Source organism: Vanacampus margaritifer, chromosome 16 (assembly GCF_051991255.1).
Source record: "Vanacampus margaritifer isolate UIUO_Vmar chromosome 16, RoL_Vmar_1.0, whole genome shotgun sequence".
NCBI lineage: Eukaryota > Metazoa > Chordata > Actinopteri > Syngnathiformes > Syngnathidae > Vanacampus > Vanacampus margaritifer.
This window is the reverse complement of record NC_135447.1, coordinates 9,586,502-9,606,969: the sequence shown is the minus strand read 5'-3', so window position 1 is coordinate 9,606,969 and position 20,468 is coordinate 9,586,502. Positions and strand designations below refer to the sequence as shown.

General features: G+C 38.3%; 1 protein-coding gene across 2 annotated transcripts in view; it reads right to left on the bottom strand.

Moving 5' to 3' along the window:
- The window catches only part of zbtb20 (zinc finger and BTB domain containing 20), a 38,805-nt gene extending 22,785 nt beyond the window's left edge, over positions 1-16,020 (bottom strand). Inside the window, exon 1 of one of the 2 annotated variants that reach the window (XM_077545878.1) lies at positions 15,471-16,020. The gene's annotated coding sequence lies outside the window, so the exon portion shown is untranslated. Of the gene's footprint in view, positions 1-14,790; positions 15,423-15,470 lie in introns of those variants that run through there. The other variant, XM_077545879.1, reaches the window with a different exon arrangement.
- Between the last annotated feature and the right edge of the window lie 4,448 nt (positions 16,021-20,468).

Genomic DNA, 20,468 nt, shown 5'->3' with positions numbered 1-20,468 from the left:
ATCCATCATTTCGTCACTTCCTGCCAACTGAAAATGACATCACAGTGATCACTCAGAGACCGATCACAGTTCACTTGTTTTATGAATTTGGTCATGTGACATTCACAAGCTGAGCAGTGACTGGTAGGGAGGGGGTAAAAAAAAAAGAAAGGAAAAAAATAATTTATTAATTGATTAATTTAATCAATTAAATTGAATCGTCCAAAATGAACAGGTGAAGCTGTATAGCATTAGCGAGCACGGCTAACTGTTTCACTCGCTGTTAACTCATTCACTGCCATTGACGGCTATAGACGTCAAAAATTTATTTCAACTATTTCTAGTAGTTTAACATTTTTTCCACTTTTGTTAACAAGAGTATGAAAACCTAGAAAAAAATATTGTACATTTAGAACAGAAAATTTGTGATTAATCGTGAGTTAACTATTGAAGTCATGCGATTAATTACAATTTTAAAAAAATGTAACCGCCGATTAAAAGGCGATTCAAATTTGTAATTGTAATTAATCGCATGACTTCACTAGTTAAACTCTTGAGTAATTACAAATTTTATATCTGTTCTAAATGTACAATAAAAAAAATCTCGGTTTTCATACTCTTAAAAAAAAGTGAAATAGAAATAGTTCAAATGAATTTTTGACGTCTATAGCCATCAATGGCAGTGAATGAGTTAAAAAGGGGAAGACAACCCCAAATTTTTTTTCACAATATGTTGTATATAGTCACTCGTCCAAACACGCCATTCGGATTAATATTGTGTTTATGGCATATGAGTTATGGGGATGGCCATTTTGCCACTTCCTGTCAGTTAAAAATGAAATCACAGTTGCTCAGGTAAGGACCAATCATGGCTCGCCTGTTTTTGGAGTTTGATCATCGCACGTTGAGCAGTGATTGGTAGGGCTGGGTTTGAAGACAAAAAAAAAAAAGATTCATCATTATAGAATCAATTTCCCTTCTTATCGCCCGATATCAATTCATAAAGCTATAAATCGAGCATTTCTATTTATTTTCCCATAAATTTACGAGATATAAAATTTTAAAGGCATTATTTATGTTGTATTTTCTTACCTTTAAGAAAGACCTGAATTATTGCAATTTAACCCTCTTGTTATTTTTTTATTGTATTTTTTGGTCAGGAAATTCAATTGAGTTAATGGCTCAAATTGACCCATTATCCACAAAATAAAACACAAATAAACAGTAAGAAATATCTAATTAGAAACTCAATTAATCACCATCCATTAAAATGTATATTTCATTGCATTATTACACTTACTAGTACTACTTTTAAAAAGTAATACGTTTGCAATGGGTTAGTTTAACCCCCAACCCATCAGTTGGGTTAAACACTGAGCTTTTAACACCTCATTACTTATTAGCGCTAAAATTCATGTGGAGTTTTTTTTATTTATTATTCCCTCCCGTAACGCTACTTTTTCAGAAACATTAGGAAGGAACATTAATAGATCCGTTATCCAAAATGTGTCAGAAACAAGAATATAAATCCCCCGAAATATTTATTACTCTATATATATATTTCTATAATATTTATCAATATACTATAATATTAATATACTAACTACTTAAAAGGTAAATAAAGAAAATACAATGGGTCAATTTGACCCGCCACATAACAGGAGGGTTAAGAAAATTCAGAATGTTTTTAATTTATATTTAAATTAATAAATTACAATTATGACATATAGTATTTTCAGCTCATCCTTGCTGATGTCAATGTTTGTGTAACACGTTAAATTAATTTGGCCAGTTACTGCCTTTGCATTATTTAATTTGTAATTGAATGTTGATTGAGTTTTTATCCTTGATATAAGAATTGATGTTCTGTAAATATATTTATTTTAATTAATACTGGATTAAATTGAATTGAATTGGAGAAAAATTGAAATCGGATTGTGAACCCATTTGAATAGATCGTCGTTATCTGAGCAACTGTGATGTCATTTTCAGTCAACAGCAGAGGGCGGTATAATGTCAAAACTGGTGGATTTTGCTGCTTAATTTATATTCCACAAACACAGTCGTAATCAGAATGTCATCTTTGGTTGACTTTCGCTTTAAAAACAACATTTATGGTCTGTTCAAATTGTAATCTGTGAGGCGTAACACAACCTCAGCGATTCAATGCTTTTCAAGTGAGTCATGATGTCTTGTGATTATTATGGAATGTTTGAATTACACTGGAGACCTTTACATTTCATTCAAGGGACATTTTTTTTTCTGAACTTTGAACTGGCTTCTCCCAACTAATCCCCAAATAAATTCCTCCTTAAAAATGCAACTATTATAAAACATGGCAAAATGGCATTTTGGTTGCAAATTCTTGCTTGCTTAGCCACTTCTCGTTGTAAAGGAAGAAGAAAGCAGGAGCGAATAATGAAACATTTTGCAGCTCACATTTCTTGAATAACTACATTCGAGCAACTAAATGGACCTAATACGACACACACAACACTAAATTCAAGTTTGGATTGAATAATAACAGGCAAGATGAATGTGTTAGGACATTCAGTCCAACAACGGGGGGGGGGGGAAAGCATTGAAATGTGGCGAAATGAAATAAATCCCTGCAGAGAACAACATACAAAAAACACAAGTGCAGGACAGTGGAAATATTTTTTTTGACAGGACAGCTTGCTCAACTTTCTGTCAAAAACACACCCACCACCACCCGTTAACCATAGCGGATCCTTTGTCCACTTACAGATGGGAGCAAATTCGACACCAAATCTCCTTCGCTCTTTTTTTTTTTTTTTTTTTCCTGCCGGGTAAAGTTAGCACAGGCGTGCATTTAATTCCATGGCAACATCTCACACTGCATGCCCTCATTAAATATTGCAAAAATTGTCGACGAGCTGTGCTTTTGTTAAAGAGCATTTGACCCAAAAGAACCATTTGACAACTCACATGATTGTCTCCTACAGTCATTCAAGTGCCCCCCCCCCCCAAACCGCACCACCCACCACAAGCCCCCCCCCCCCCCCACACCCAACCCCTCTTTACCACAAAGCAGGTAATGCTCATTTGATGAGTTATCATTATGAGGCAGGCATCGGCACAGGCTGCCGTCTACAGCTCCGATTTTTAACAAAAAGACATTTCAGAAACAATAACACATACAGTGGGAAAAAAAGAAAATATGACAAAATATGACAAAAAGTAAAAAACATTCAAAGCAAGTAGTAACACCAACATTAAGTCATAACGTTCAAAGAAAAAGTTGCAAACTGAGAGTATGAAAACAATAGGTGTCAAAATTAACCAATTAATTACCAAATTAATCAAAGGCTATTTTAATAATCGAGTAATCTAAACAATGACTCAATTATTAAAAAAAAAAAATTCTAAACCATTACTCGATTATTAAAATAATTTTGATCAATCTGGTCATCTAGTTTAATAGTTAAATCATCTAAATGATTGCTCAACTATTAAAATAGTTTATAAATTTGGTCATCCTCAATTAAGCCATTTTTTGACTGAGAACTGTCCACTCATTTTAGCCTCTTAACAGTAATTATTCGCCGATTTCTGTATCTTTCATTTGCAAACATCGACTTTTACTTCGGAAAACAATGACCGAACCAGTAACGGAATCGATTTCAGAAACTTTGGTGACTGCAATATCAATCAATCTCATATCATATTGTTAGTAACTTGTTTTTTTAAGTTGTTGAATTTAACCACCAAACTATACCAAATAAACAATATTTGCTTATTCGATTCATAATGAGATAATCGATAGTAAAAAACATTGATTCTTTTTCATCTTTTTTTTCTCAATGTGGCTCTAAAATTCATTTGCTGTATCTATGCATTGGAAACAGAATAGAGAGCTGCTCAAAGCACCTTTATAGCACCATAAAACAACATATCATTTGTGACAAATTAAAAGGAATGCTCCTCAAGTCGAAAACAATAATTAAGCCGCAAGTTTCTGCAGCATACTCTCGTCTAGAAAAACAATTCAACTGCATTTGTAGTAGTGAGTGTATTTTGGGGTTATAGTGTTGTGTGTGTGTGAGTGTATGGACATATGTAGGGACATGTGCGTGTGTTCCTGAACGCTTTAAACACTTCCAGCTCGGCGACCTGCATGTTACATCCATCTGTGCATTTAAGTACACAAAAGCAACATTCTTCATCCTTACATGGGCACTAATTCCTTCGGGTTTGAGTTTTTTGGCATGGGATACTTGGCTCTTATTATGCCGATACATTTATTGGCCACAACATTAGATACGGTTCATCAGCACAATATGAAATTGAGGAGCTGCTTCACAAATCAAGCTTTTACAAAGTGAATACATTTTAATATTGTATTTAGGGCTGCAACTAACGATGATTTCAATAGTCGATTAATCAGTCCATGTGTTTGACGATTAATCGGATAAAATAAAAATGTTTTAATTTTCAACACTGTATTGAAAAGCAGGACATGAATTCAAATTAACAGTACAGAAAATATTAATTAATCATGATTCAGTTACTGGTTTAGCCCGTAAAATGTCAGAAAATAGGCAACAAACTTAACCATTGTTTTCTAAAGTAGGGCTGCGTTTAATCGAAACGATTAATCTAATAAAATCGATTTTCTTTTCAAATTGATCCTTTTAATATGTCTTTCCCTCATAAATTTATGTGATAATAGAATTTTACTTTAAGTGAAAATGTAATTTTACTTTAAGGCCTAAATGTTTTTATCGTATCTTGACCTGACTTATTGCAATTTAAGACAGAAGAAAGATTTATTTACTGTTGAGAAGCTGAAATTCTGAAGATTTGGAGAATTTCAGATCTATAAAGTATCTAAACGATTCATCCATTATCCCCAAAATTTTTCGACTAGTTTGATAATTGAATAGTTGTCGATTAATCGTCACACTTCTACTTACATTGTGCAGGAAGACGAGTATAAACACAAATGCAAAATAATGGAAATGCCAAATGGACTGCTATTGACTGGATTTCGTCAGCGTACGTTTTAGCGCGAGGTGAGCAGCTGAACATTCGTACAAGGGTGCTTTAAGCTGTTCAGCTTGACCCCGCACTTTTTGTCAGTTGGCCTGCGCTTCAAGGGGCCGCAATTGAGCCCCTCTTGTAGACGCTGGCCAGCTCAAAACACACTTTGGAAAAACCGACAGGGAAAAATAGCTTAGCGTGACGGAGGAAATGTGTCAAATAAATGAAGATGGACGACGACGAAAATATGTCACAGGGCATCATTGATCAGCTAAATGGCCGCTTTGGACTTAAGCGTTTCTACATGAATGTCATATCCATGAATTGAAGCACTTGGAAGTGTATTTATAGTTTGGCACGTCTTTGTGTAGTAAATACATGCATATGATACATACCTCATCAGCTCACTTGACATATGAGCCATCTAAAAGTGTCATGCTGACACATTGAAATGCGCTCAACCACGTGACGACTCGTGCACTCTAACCAAGTGCTCTATGGGCCAGCTGAGCAATTCCACTTATGTAATACGACTTCAATCATATACTGCACCGTGCTACAAAATACTAATGCAAAGGTTTTTTGGTTTTTTTTTTGGTCACCCCAGCACGGTAGAGCTACAATCTGAGGAATCATTATCCATGTAACAGTTTTGCAAAGCTGATCTGTTAAGCAAGCCAAGTCCTGAATTTCACAAGGAAGAAAAAAATCATTTTGCAACTGAATATAAAATCAATGACAACATGATTAAACAAAATAAAAGTTGTGCATTGGATTGAATGGAAAATTCCATTATCGAGCAGAGACCAGCAGAGGGAAAATAGGCTCAATCAATCGGAAGAAAATTAGAGGGGAAAAAACAAACAAGTGTGAATAAATAATAAAAGGCAAAATTATAAGACGGGTTTCCAAGAATGGTGTGTGACACACTGTTACTCAACACTTTGGAGAAATCTGCCCCCAGTCCATACTAGTTGTATAATCTAATAAACATGTGCATTTATCTGTGTTGACCCCATTTTATTATGATACAAACTTTTGATGATTACAGAAGAAGAAAAAAAACGAATGCATGCTTGTGGATGACCACTTTGAACACCACTTGGCACAAGAAGTGCAACAAATAATTCAACAAATAATCAACACATAATATATTATTATTATTATTATCATCAATCAATAATTATTTTTGATAATCGACCATTCGTTTAAAGAAGTAAAATAATCCAAATCTTGAGAATTTGGACAGTAAATAGTCTTTGATATATTTAGTTATCATTGTGTGATATCAAAACAAGATATTTAAAAACATCTGCTTTTACTTTGGAAAACAATTTGCCTATTTTTTGTAATGTAACGGACGAAATCGTAATTGAAATTTATTTTTATTTTTTTTCTGCACTGTCAATTTGAGAAAAGTACTGACTGAAGCGGATTTTCGTCCATCAGTGTAACCATCATTAACCGGGTCCAGACAGAATTCCCACCTTTGTCTGTTGGTCCTAAAACAGTGGTGACGGAAGCGTGGTTAAAATAAAAATGATGGCCTGAGGACAGTTTGATCGGCAAAGAAAGTGGTCGGTCAAATATGTGCAAGATGAATTCACATCTATAACAGATGGTGTGGTGTTCCACAGAGTTCCATCATGGGGCCTCTACTGTTTTAATTGTATCTGCTGTTCCTGAGGACTCTGGTGGGGTTCAGTACCTCCAACAAGGTTAAGAACCACTGCACTGGCTCTTCCAAATGCACACTACTGACCTCCCAGTTAATTTCAACGAAAACTCGGTGCTGGTTAAGTTCCACAGATAGCTTTCCTCCTATGTGCAACGTTGGCATCATTAAATATTTGGTAATGCTCAGGAATGACTCCAGGAACAAAATGTTGAGGTGGTTTTACGAGTTGTATTGCTTATAAATTGCAGTGCACAAAACCAGGCATTATACTTTCACACAACACCATGTGCTGCCAAAACAATCAAGTTTTGTCTTTGACACCGTTTTTATCGTTTCGATTTGACTAATTTGAAAAAGGGGAGGGTGACGGTATGTTTACTGTAATACAAGCCTCCAGCTGTACGGCCTTCCAAAGCACAAGATCAAGAAGTGTATCTGATGAAGCGACAGTATGTACATAGTTAGCTGTTTACTGTTTCCAACCAGAAAAGCCAGTCTAGCCGTACAAAGCCCAACGCAATGAAAATAAAAGCCCACTTTGTTTGCATGCGTTTCCAACGTCTTACTTGACTAACGTTTGTTGCTTAGAGATGCGATGGATTAGGATACGAGCAACACCGCAGAAGACAGCGCCTTCCCCAAGGGCTGCACTTCACAGATTTAATGTCATTTACTGTTTACTGGCGTAGTTGTCTCCAATCTGAGTCACTACAGATACGCCTCATAGCACATGATCACCCTTCAGCGCGGCCGATGGTAATCACCGGCCTGGCTAATGCACATGAATGGCTGGTTAGTATGGTCGCTTTGGATGTGGCACCATTTTTCTCTTTGAAGGGCAGTTGGTCGCCCCCCAGAATGCAACCCGAGCACGTCAGCTGGTTCTGGTAACATTCCGCTAAATATCATGCCACATGACCGTTGGCGCGGTTTTGCCATCTGAATCGTTACCGAAACACCGGAGGGGATTGAGGCGGGTTTTCGCGTAACTTTTACATGTGATTTTTCATTTTGGGCCAAAACAGGGTTTAGGTTAAAACTAAAAACAACCCTTTAATGACTAGTTACTGCCACTTCAGTAGGAGTGGATTTCAGCCTACTTGTACAGTATGTGTTAGTCAAGTGACCTGCCAGACTGTTTACCCTGGCTTCTAAATGATTGTTGCAATGCACTGGACTTAACCCTGTATAGAGGTAAACAATGAAAAGAGGGGGAAAATGAAACTGCTGTTCTTTATCAAATGGAATGAGACACACCTTTTATTGTTAGATTGAGTTTATAACTATCGCTGGTGGTATCAAGCACAGTCAAATTTAGTATAAGAATGAGTCCGACGATTCCTACCTCTGATATACTGTATATAGGAATATATCATTGTGGGCCTCTTTACAATACATGAATCGATACGGAGGTGTCAAGAGTCTATATTGCATATTCATTCATAAAGTTTCCTAGCCCGTCTCTAAAAGCTGCTCCTTGCTGTGCAGTGCGCACACATTACAACCAGGCATGGCACTGGTGCTAAACCGAAAGCGTTGCTAACATTAAAAGAAGAAAATATTTTAATAAAAAATATCCATAAGGTAAATACATATGGCTGTTTTCATAAAAAAATATATATATATATATATATATATATATATATATATATATATATATATATATATATATATATATAAACAGGCAGTGGATGTGAGGACTTAATCAAAAAATGAAATAAATAAAAGATCCAGACGCAATTGTCACACTCGCATGCTTTTTTTTTTTTCCCGTTCACATTTCGCACAATATTCACGTCACTTTTACACTCACACGTGATCACTGCTTAGTGATCTTTTTTTTTTTTTCCCGTTCACATTTCCCACAATATTCACGTCACTTTTACACTCACACGTGATCACTGCTTAGTGATGTGTTGATAGAGCAAGCTATGCTAAGCTAAGTTAGGCAGAGAAGCTTTAACCTGCACTAATGAAAAGATGCTTTACTGCTTTAAAGTAGTCATGAGATAGACAGTGATGAGGATTAACCTCAGTGCTAGTTTACTTCAAAAGCACACTGGTAAGAGATTTGGAGTTGAAAGCGACCCCAAACCACGGATATCTTTTTAGTTTTTGAGTATTGCTCCATGCACGAACGGACGATCTGTCAGCCACAAATGTCTGTGCGGTAAACAATCAGCCAAACATTGGTTTTGAGCGTCGTAAATATGTATACAGGAAATAAAATGTGTCACTATATTGAGGCGTCAGAATGTGTGACCGCTGCAGTTGCTGTTGCTTTTTTTAATCACATTTGACAGCTGGCAAATGCATCTTTATGTAGCCAGAGATTTGGTTAAAATATTGCTGTGTGTGGACTCACAAAAAGCTGGCATTTGAAAGGGGGTGTGTAGACTTTTTATATAGGCACGCTATAGCAGTGCATGCAAATAATGCATTTATTTTTGATTTGTATAAACAGTTTCCATCAGATCTTAACCAGATGAATCGCTGAGACAAACTCTAGTAACCTTGTTGCAGCCAAACTAACGTGTATGGTTTGTATGTCCTTTTGAGAGGAAATAAAAACCTTATGTGTGGCAACAGCACAATACATTCCACAAACCTGAAGCTACTAGTAAGATCAGTTTGCTTTCTTTGTATTTATCCTAAACGTCAAACATATTGTGAAACAGCCTCATTAACTTTGCTCCAACCTAAAATAGTTTTCGCCATTTGGTAGTTGAGAAACAGATACTGCATACCTTTCCTTTTATCATGAGCCTAAAGCGTTGGCAATCAACACGAGGAAGAGGAAAAAGTTTTGGTTCGCAGTTTTACCGTTAAAAGCAGCCAAATTAATAACGAGTCTCCAGCAGGAGCGGGGGGGGGGGGGGGGGGGGGGGGGTGGGTGGGGGAGGGGGAGGGGGTGAGATCTAGATCTTCCTGTGTCTTTATCAAGGTTGACTTTCGGGCAATAAACAATGTAGACAGTATCCAAGAGCGATATTTGGAGAGGGATTATATCAGACTCCCAATAAAAATGAGGATTCAAAAAGAAAAGTGTCTGCCAAAGCGCTTCTTTCAACAGACAATGTGTATTCTTTTGGCTGCATTGGTAGGAGGACGTGTGTGGGGGGGGACGCTATAAATTCAATGTAAACACTTCCAAAATGTCTTCATTTTAAAATGGAACCACAATGTAAATAGTATTGCGGACTTAGTTGAGCCCTTTCGCAGTGCATACAGACAAACCTGGAGAGGGAGCCTACGCGCAACCTTAACATTTTGGCTGCTGTGGCTTCTGTTTGCTGGCTACAGGCTTAAAAAAGGTCTTTTCCGAGCCAAGATGGAAGCAGAAAACACAAAAGTGACAGTATATTAGTTTGAAAAGTTACCAACTATTCTTAAAAAATAAAACATAGCAACAAACCAAAAATGCTCAACCTCTGCTTGGATTCTTTTCCCGTGCAGCGAGGCCCGGCCCGGCTCACCATGACTTGTAGCGAACCATATGGGTAACAGGGTGAACTGAGGACACGCATGCCTCTTGGCAAACTCACGTCTTCACTATTAGAATCCAGGATACATTTTTCACATGATTTGAATGCCAGGACCTGCTTGCGTGTTCAAAGCAACAGAATGCAAAAGAAGTTGAAATGCTCGTCGTTCGCACACACACACACACAAACAGACAGAAATGAACTTTTTTTTGCTACGTTTACGCCGCAAAGTCTCATACTTTCACAGAGCTCTGAGTTATAAAGACCTTTCCTCGCGGACGCTAAAAAGCTTTTTGGACATGCTATTATTTCAATGGCAAACAAAAGAGGCTTTGAAAAAGTAGCAAATGTATAGAGAATGGTGGTAGTTGAGTTAAGGTTATAGAAACACATGGTACCACCATGCATCAATAGAATCTGATAAACACTGTAATTACTTTAAAATGATTCACTGTGCATGATTTTACAAAGAACTACAAACCCTGGGAACTACTGAAACAATTTGACATGAAAGCTTTAATGGCTGAGAGCTTTTTCATTGAACATGACATTGCTTTGCTGCAAAAAAAAAAAATACAATAAAATAATTAAAGGGTTGTTTTTGTAAAAGGGGGGTTATGCAAACCTATAGCTTTTAGTGCTTCTCTGTACTGTCTCGACTGTTTTGTCTCGTCATTCACAAACATGTTACAGAGAAGCCTGACAGGCTTATTGTGGTGGTGTAACTGTATACTCTCTGTACAGTAAGCATGAGGAGTCCACAGAACGTGTCGGCAAGCTGTCCCACGTTGGAATGTTTGCTTTGTATTCATAGCGTCGAGAATATCAAACAATACATTCGAAGAAATGCTGTATTTATTATCAAGCCCAACCACGGAAATTACATTGCGCTTCATAAGACTGACATTTAGACAGTATTGCATCGGAACAAAAGCCCGCTGACAACAACGTTGGCAAATTGGGCCTCAATGTGTGCTTTCATTATGCATTCCTGTGATACTGGCAGGGAGCAGAGATTCCAAAGCGAAAGTCTTCTGAGAAACCGAAAAATATGCCTTCAAGTTTTTCTGCCTGACATTTTTGCTCTGGAAGTCAAAGGATTTGGGAGGGGTCTCGAATTTGGTTATGCAATTCAGCCAATTTTAAGAAACTAAAACACATTGCCTCAAACATGGGAGCATCTGAGCCTGCCAAATTAAAAAATACTGATTATGAAAGTTAAATTGAAATCCCATGAATGCATAAAAGTGGTTGGAAATATTTAGTTATTCCACGTTTGACCTTGATTGAAAAAGAAAATTCACCACATTACAAAAAGATCACCACTCCTCGCTTCCCTCCCTCCCTGGCAAAACCAGATTAGTTTATTTCCTTGTCTTGCTGCTGCGAGGAAAATCATCAAAATTCATGTAACAGCATTTTCAGTTGCACAGTAGACAACTCTCATTAATTACATGCAACAGCAGCACATTTTGCCTGTTGTGTTACTAGTAGGGGACGGCAAGTTGTTTTTGTTGTGGCGAAAATGGGCTGCTGTGCGATGGCAGCAATTCACCAAATTATTTCTTGTATGAACATTTGCTTTTGGAACAATATTTAGGAGGATTACCTTTTTTTTTTTTGCTGTGACTTCCTTTTTTAATCTAAGTACAAATAATGTACTAATCTGAAAAATACCAGCTGCGGCAACGTGTTATTGTTTTATTATTGTCAAATAATTAATGAACATTCAATCACTAAATTATGTTTTTTTTTCTGAACAGGATTTCAATCTATAACTTGACTTTGTACAAAATACTAAATTGTTTTACTATTTTGTCAGCTGTTTTGTATTTATTATTTATATTTTTTAATTCACGGATAAAAATAATTTTAGCATTAAAATATTATTTTGGTCCAACAGCTTCTGCAAGCAAGTGCATTCATTATCAGAACCAAAGTATCATATATATATATATATATATATATATATATATATATATAAAATGTTGGTAAATACCAATTATACAACTGTACATTAAGTACATACACATATGGACGGATAAGTTTGTCCAATGATGCCCATTTTATGAATTATCATGTGGTGTGGCCCAAATTAAAAAAAATTGGGACTTTTATTTTGAAATACATTTAAAGACAGGAGTTCAAGGTTTGTACTGTCTCACAACTACGCAAAAAAAGTTCACCTTTTTAACAACTGGTATGTAGTGGTCATATTTGGACATCATCTGGCATGGCCTGCAAAAAATAATTAATATGAATTTTGTCCAACAAATATATTTTTTCATTATAATTTTACTTATGTAACTTTTTAGTTTAGACGGCTAATTGTTAGCCTCATAATTTTAAGTTGAAAGTATTATCTGGTGCGAACATAGTAGAAAGTTTTCCATGATAGATGTATGTCCTAAATTGTAGATGTCCTAAATTGTAGATAATAGTCAATAATAATTACATATTTTTATAATAAATGAACTGTGCTTAATCTGGTGAAATACTTTTATGTCAATGACCCACTTGCAATAATGGTATGTGTCTAATTATTAAACTTTAAAGTGTAGTTCTACTGCCTTACAGTGAGTTGGGTGGCATCCATTTTGACTTGATCTCAAGTTACCAAATATGGTTCCTTGCCTTGTAAAGTGCTAAACTAAAAAAAAGATTACTTTTCTTCAAGCTCAAGAAGAGTCTACCTTGTAACATGTTGGGTTAAAATGATAAAAAAAAAAAACAAGTGCTGATAAAGAGTCAAGGAAGGGACAACAAATGAGTTTTGGTGTGTATCGTTTCTTCAAACAGCAGATTTGATTTCAAGGTCTACTATTATAATAATGTTCTTTTCGGAAAGTATTAATAATGTTGTGTCTTTGACATGCACGGCACGGGTACATTTTTCAGCCATATTTTATCATGACTAATATGAAATTTTCTTTGCCACTCTCTCTTCTATCTGGAAAATATTTGCGAATAAAAAGGCTTTAAAAATAATTAATTAGAACATTTACGGGAAGGTAACACTGCAGGGTCTTAGTGAATTAACATCATTTGGAACACTGATATGAACAGTAAAAACTGAATTTTTGTTGACATTTCACTATGAACTGCACTGAATTGAATTAAACACATCAGCGAGACTATTTGGAATATTAAATGTGCTACTTGATTGAAGGCATCTAAGGATTTTTTGTTTTTTGTTTGTGTGAAAAATACATTTGAGGATGTGAATTGGTGACAAGCTACAGAGGACGAGAGAAGAATGGTGACACCAAAAGAAAATTGGGATTGATTGCTGGGTGTGGATTAGCACCCTCTTCACACACACACACACACACACACACACACACACACACACACACACGCACACACACGCACACACACACACACACACACACACACCTAGCTCTACAGTTTCTCCTTCATATAATAATGAGCTTCCTTGGTCTGCAGACATGCTCTTAAATATTCATTAGTCATGGGTGGGATTTTAAGCAGTGACACAAAAAACGGACGCACGGTGATGCATAAACACTGTGCATATTAATGTACACGCGGAATATATGCATATAATAAATAGTGATTCCACCGAGATGAAACAAGTCACACTGAGGCCTTATCTCGCCTCTTCTGGGCTGATGAAATCACTTTTGGACATCAAGCTGTGGTGAGAGCTCACACACACGCACACACACTCACACACACACATAACACAAGTACTCTTCAATTCATCAAACAATAAAACGTCCAAAAATACAGGTGTTGAGTTGAGTCTTTGCAGATAAAAGGACTCAATCCCACATGCACATTTTACTGCACTCCCCCACATGCCAGCCAGTGGATCAATACAATCACATTTGGGATGATCTCACATCACATGTGCCACATCAGGCAGCAATAGTCTCCCTCCACATGTGTCAAGCCACAAATGAGCCATTCATTCCATAAGGCACTGTAACTCATTCCTGTTATGTTGACATATTATGGAATAAAAAATCCAAATTAACAACCACGGAAAGACAGACCCGAATGGAGTGTTTGAGGACAAAATAATCTGGACTAGTCTTGTGTGGTTTGGAGCAACAAGGCCAGGATCAACCTCTGACATTGACCCACTCACAAGGTGCCCAAGTTGGATGGTGCTGCAGTTTTTAGGCACACAAGAACATGCTGTATCATTCTCCACGAATCTGACCAAGACAAGCACAGTGGGACAACATCTGTTAGCAAGTCAAACACTCGCATGTTCTGCCTTACACAAAAACACACACACGCATTTAGGCGCATTTAGGCGCATTTAGGCGCTCAAACGTGTGCACGAGAGTGTATGAAGCCGTAATAAGCGGCATGTTGCTCCAAGTTAGGCCACGACGGCAAAATTAAGGACAACCACCTATGTCATAATAAATATATTATTTAAACTAGCTTGTGACCCCCCCCCCCCCCTCCCCTCAACAAAACACCCCAAAGGCGCACTGAAAAGCTCCTCTTGCAACTTTAATCACACCACAGCATGCACGGCTCCAAATCTAGGCCAACCTCCGCCAAAAAAAAAAAAAGAGGAAAAAAACATTTTCACATATCGCTGGCAGATAATAAAAGGTGCACAATTGAACTTGTGTCACACACAACCGATTCGATCAGCATTACCCAGCCTTCCTTCTCTGCTCCGATGAGCACGTCTTCGTGGATCACCATCTCCACACGCTCTATTGATATTAATTCGTATTATAAAAAAAATATAAAATGTGGGCCGGACATGTGCTCGGTTGGAATCGAGGCTAAGTTGCACAAAGTGAAATCGCATGGAGAAGAAGTGGGAGCTTGCGTGCCATGCTTAAGAAAGCGAATCTAAAAGTGACCTAAAAGCCAAAAGGCGCACACTTGTTCCCGTGTGTAAAATGCGAGCATCGCTGACGGGCACTTGAACGCAGCATTGTTCTCAAGTGCTTAAAAAAAAAAGAGGGGGGAAAGTAGAAGGTTACGTTAGGTTGGGTTATGTTAGGTAGGTGGGCACGTTGAGAATAGTGACAGATGGGGAAACTTGCGTCATGTCCAGCTTGTTTCTTTTTTTTTTTTTTTGTTCTCGGCGAATATAAATGGACATCGAAGCCCGGTGGCAGCGTGGACCGAGCCCATGTCGTTTCGGTTTCGCCGTCTGATATTTATTTAATAATTAAGCGCAAAAAGAGTGCACGCAAGTCTTAAGCTCCCATCCAAAAAAAAAAAAAAAACTCCACAAGGAGCCCGTCACATACAGGAAAATCCCTATTTCAAATACCCGTCCAACCCCTTTACTTACTTCCCAAAAATAAATCCATATGTCTTACCTCCACTTCGAAGCTCGTTGCCCTTTACAAAAAGTGGCATGGATCTCCCCCCACGACGACGTCTGAGCTAGAAGATGTCTAACGAGTCCCTTTTACTTTGTTTCATTTCTCACTTCCATCTTCTTTTCATCTCATCAATAAACACACGCTGCAGCCTACCTTCATAGAAGCAGCTCGCTTCAAATGTGCCCTCCCATTTTTTAACTATACATCGGGTACTTTGAGAGGGGTGGGGGTGGCGGTGGAGGGGGGGCGCAGGCACGCCTTTTCACTTAAAGCTGCCATTGGGGGGGCGAACAGTACACCGTCTTGGGTTGCTCGAGCCCCTCACGGAAGAGAGAGAGGGAAGCGAGAGAGGCTCCATTATGTGCAAGCAGTGGGAGTTGTTATAGTACTACTTACTACTAGTAGTAATGTGCCTCCTACTCGCCGACGAGCCACAATATTTACAAATAGAAGCCGCGGCGGTGACATGGCGGGCTGTAAATGAACATATATGGTAAACCTCACTTTGAGATAGTCACATATGTGTCTTCGTGATCGGAAAAGAAGGAACTCCGGCTGATAGAATCAACCGCGTCCACAAATGTGAATGAACTCACACATCTCTTCCCCCCACCCCCTCTCTCTCTTCCTCCTCCTCCTCCCTCGTCTGGAGGACAGCGGAGGAGCCGATAATGTGTCCATCACGCGATTGAACTTTCTATTGGACGGCGAGGCTGTCACTCACAAGGATCAGCGAAAACTCGCCTTCTGATTGGCCGTTGCCGCCGCCACTCCAGCGGTGGCCACCAAACAAGCTAGATTGTCTGCGGTGTCTTCCACTTTCTACGCATTTCTATTTTCTCATTTATTTATTTTTTAACGTCCCGAGCTGACCTCGAGTTTGGGAGCAGGGGGGAACAAACGGTGCCGGTTGGCCCGGCCAATCAGATTTGGTGAAGAGATTGCTTTTTTCCCCCCTCGTGTTATTGTTGATTTTTTCCCCTCTTCTTCCAACGCCTTGAGATAGATTTTGGCTGGCACAGAATGAAGCAAATGGGTCATGTGGGACCAACCCCCCCGGACCCCCACACCCCGCCTTAATGTCCCCCCTCCCTCGCTGTCTAGACAGTGACAGGTGTGCGTGTGTGCGCACACACGCGTGTCTGTGGTCCACATCAGAATAATGAAGCGCGCGGTGGGTCGTGTTCGATAATGACCGTGTATTATTCATGTGTGAAAAGCGTGCCGTGGATAGACCCGATAAGCAAAGCATCTTCGAATCTTAAAAAGAAAGAAAAGAAAAATCGTTTCCTGACAAAGAGGTCAGCTAAGGTTACGCGCGTGCAGTGCAGCCCGGTTCGCCTCCACGTAACATCGCGAGTGTTTGTGTAATGGCGGCAAACATCCACGTGTTACAAAAAAGGAAGAAAAAAAAGACAAGCCACGCTTTCAACAACTTTAGCAAGTAGGAGAAGTAAAAGAGGCGAGCTTTCAGACAATCGCCATCGCCGAGCTGTGTTGCCAGTTTGTGGGGAGATCTCCATTCGGGATGTTGGTTGAGTGGGCTGGGCGTGCGCGCCCCCTGCAGGCCTCTAATGTGGCTCCACGCCACGGGTTCAACGGAGGACAAGCCTCCCGCCACTGCTTTGACCTACATCATTACTTCCGAGAGAAACGCCCTCATAACGCTCACTTCACTCACTTTTTCTACTTTAGACAAGCTACAAACTCCTTAGAAAGCCTTTTACATTAATTTATTTATATATTTGTGCTTCCTTTTCTTACTTTTATAATAAACCTCAATTGACAGTCATCCATAATTAAAAACAAAACAAAAAACATTACTTGCTGTCTATGTACCACTATAATGACAAACATTAAAATACAGCAAAGTAGTAGGTGTGGTATGGAAAACGCTTTACTATTGATACCATATTAATTTTTAAGGCAAATACTGAGTGTGAGGTGCTCACGAAAGTAGGTTTCTGCATAGGGTCAATAGGTCACGGTCATGTTGGAGTCTCATGTATGGGAGAAGAAGGTTTATTCTGGTAAGCCATGTAAGTTAAGTCTTCCAGTCTTATGTTGACTAGTACCAGGTAGAGCAAGTTATCCTGGGGATGTATATGGTACCTATCATATGTAAAATGTGCCGCTTTTGGTGCCAATGTGACTGGATATGACTCAAGACAGGTGTCTATGATAGGGACCAGTCAAACCTTGGGACGAAGGTGCCGATTGGACGAAGAGGAGATCTTTGTGCCTGCGATCGATTGCTCTTTGAATCTAAATTTAGAGAATTTAATTTGCTTTATGAACTGAAAGTTGAGAAAAGATGCAGTTTCGGAGAAAATCAAATGCAGTTTATAATAATAATTTTTCAAATTTTAAATTCAAATTGCACAATTTCAGATTCTGGTTTTCAATGCCATAATTCAAATTAAACCATTCAAATTCAATTTATGTAACTATTTAAAAAAATTCAAAGCAATTGTTCAAGTTTAGCTGGTCCAATTCAAATATAAATTATTCAAATTTAGTTACTGGTGGCCCGATTCAGCCTATACTTGTCATCCTTTTCGGAGTGCTTTTATTTTGTCACATTTTGTGTACGTGTGTGTGTGTGTGTCTTGTTTTTGTTACATTGTGGGGCCAGCATTTCAGGATTTCACAGAGTTGTGGGGCCCACCTGTCCATGTGGGGCCATTTAGCTGGGCCCCACAAGTTTAGACCTCTTTTTGAGGGTCAAGACTTAGTTTTAGAGTTTAGGTATGAATTGGGTTATGGTTGAGGTTAGGATAAGGAATAGGGGTAGGCAATCATTTTTGATGGTTGGGGGTAGGTTAACCCCTGGGCGTTATTTGACCATTTTTTGGCTTTTTGTTGGTTCTGACCAAGCCATTTCAAAATAAAATAACGCTCAGGGGTTAAGGGGCTAAGAAATGCATTTTGTCAATGGGATGGCCCCACAAAGATAGTAAAACAAACCTGTGTGTGTGTGAGAGAGAGAGAGAGAGAGAGAGAGAGAGAGAGAGAGAGAGAGAGAGAGAGATCAATGGGCCCAAAAGGACAGCATTAAAAAAAAAAGTAAAAACAGCTCGTGGTGACTTTTGCATAGCACTTCTACTCTATGCACATTTTTCTATTTTATTTACCAAAGGCGTATGGAAGCTTGAATTATAGTATTAATATTGAATCTGCTCTTTGAATTTGAATTGAAGGGTGTGTATTATTTACATTATTTGCACAAGCTTTAATAGTTAATTAATTAAGGAATGGGCTGATAGTGTGGTTAATATTAGTTGCGTGTTTGGATCAAAACAGTGTCTTTGTTAAGGTGTGGCTCACCGAGTAGACAAAAAAAAACGATCTAAAGGCAGATAAGGTAACAGGCAACTTTCAAGGTCTTTGAATTTTGGAGGTCCCAAAGTTATTTTTCAGCCAACAATTATGCTACTCTCAGCCATATTTTTTTTTCCTCCTACTAAACCTTGACAGCCGAACCTGTTATTGTGTTGTTTAACATTTTGCCAGAGTTGAATCAAACACAGAGAGGGGAAATAATGACTGAATATATTATCCCTGATTAATTCCTCATTAATTCTCCCCATCAAAACAAAGTACTATTTAAAAAAAAAAAAAAAAAAAAAGAGCAAGTAACCTCAAGGAACCTCTTTAAACACACTCACACATGCACAAGCTCTCTTTGGTAACACTTGAGCTGAACAGTTTTTAGTAGTGTAGGTCAAGCCTATTCTCACATCCGTAAATGGAGCCAACAGAGGGCAGCAGTAGGACTTTTTTCTTTCTTTCTTAAACGTTTGTGTATGCATTCATTCAAGTGACCTTTGGCATTTTTGTACAAATCTGAAAAAGGCTTTCACTCGCTAGCAATTTGTCTGTAATATTTCAAAATAAGGAAAATTACTCAAGTCCCATGAACTTTGAAATGTGCTGTGTGTCACAGTGTTATTGTACAAGTCATGCTACTGATTGTTTCCCATCTCTCCCTTTTTATTTCAAACATTAATATGTGAACGGCCGCGGGCTTTTAATTTTACAGGGTCGAGACAACTCATTACGAGCCGGATGCCGACCTGCAATGTTCAAACTTGTTTGGAACGAACGCAATTAGTTGTGATTCAATTAACGATGGAATTAGAAATGTGATTTCGGAGTCTAACTTCTACCGGGTAATTTATTTCACTTTTGGAATCCAATAGTTAGAAATTGAATGGGAATATACACACATAGAAAAAAGTACACACATTTCCCTGAGGACGGCAACAAGCGATTTGACTCCAATCGTTTTTCCAAGGTCTCAGTCTATTGCAGTTGAATAAAGGGCATATTAAATGTCATACCACAAAAAACACTTCTAATTCAATAGTGCCACGTATGAAAGTGTTGTACATTCTTGTATCCTGGCTTAAAAATGTCTTAAGTGCCTGAAGTGTCTCTAGGGTTGGACTCGAGCGTGCTGTACAATGATACAAATGTTTTCCTTTGCCTGAATTGATTTGAATTTATTTATTTGAAAGGGGCTATGCTAAGTTAGCTAAGTCAAGCACATTTTCATTGGCAGTCCCTTTGGCGGATGTAAAAGACAGCCTTAAACGAAAGTCATTAAAATCACAAATCAATTTCCAACAATATACAATAACAATACAAGACCTGTACAGTTAATAGCGCTAACTAATGTCTCTCATTCAACGAGAGCAGTTTTTGCCCGATTTCTGCCACTGTTTCAGTTTTTTGTTGAAGACACTTTTATTCATCTCCAATTTAAGTTCAGTAGGGAGAACATTCTATAGTTTAGTTCCCTGAGGTTACTACAGAAGCGTGCTACTGTAAACATTCGCACATATGTTTGAACCAATGCCTGTGCAAGCCGTTGAAGCCATAGGGCGGCCATCTTACCCCTCTCATTTCTCGAGCAGACTATAAACTATACGTACATGTACAGATTAGACATGCGCACCTTGTAGGCTCTTAGTATAGGGCTGGGGGGGC